Here is an 868-nt window from a genome sequence, read left to right as displayed (position 1 = left end):
TGGTTTTTAGCTGTGGCCTGTGAGAGCTAATTGCTCGATCTCTGTACTAACTAGCCTCAAATCACCTGCTTATGTGAAATTCTCCTGTTAGCTTTGAGGTGGACTTCAGACTTTCAGACTTCAGACTGACGCCTGCTGATACAAAACCTCCTGGACAACTTTTGATATTTAATTTCCCAATTAAAGACAATTAAAAGTCCCCTTTGGATTCCTACTAAAAGAGACACTTTTTAAAAAAATTGAAGACAGTTTAGGTTGTACTAGTCCATGGACTCAGAAATGACTCTTTACTGAAACTGATTTGTTACCAGGGTTCAATTTGTTTTGCATCTAGAACTATCCATTTCATTTAAATGGAAGTGTATGTTTCCTTTAATTTCATGTCTATAAGGTATGTAAGGGAGTAGGATAAAGATACTCTATGATTATCTTAAGTATAATAAGGATAGCTATGCTCCAGTATAGCAATTCATACAAATAACTGGATGTAAGTAGTAAACTGCTACCAGACCCTAAATAAATTCTGCTGAGTTGTTACACTCATATGGTCTCAGTAATTATTTTATGGTAAGCTGAAGCAGTGGTTACAACTACAGTAGTAGAAAAAATTGTTTAAATGCATGGCATTCATTTTGATTTGGCATGTTGAGACTGGAACAGGGCTCAGAGGCAGGGGGTTGCCATGCTCATGCTCACCTCTAGAACCCCCACACTTTTAAAATCACTGCCTGTACTGAAACTGTAATTCCAATCATTTGATGTGATTTCTGAACTATTTCTATTGCTGTTGACTGAGTCATTACATTATATGACAGACATTACATTATAGGACAATGGACTGTTTGTTGTGGTAAAACTGGAAAAGTAG

Source organism: Thunnus albacares, chromosome 11 (assembly GCF_914725855.1).
Source record: "Thunnus albacares chromosome 11, fThuAlb1.1, whole genome shotgun sequence".
In the NCBI taxonomy this organism is placed as follows: Eukaryota; Metazoa; Chordata; class Actinopteri; order Scombriformes; family Scombridae; genus Thunnus; species Thunnus albacares.
The sequence above is the reverse complement of the archived record's forward strand: the minus strand, read 5'-3'. Positions refer to the sequence as shown.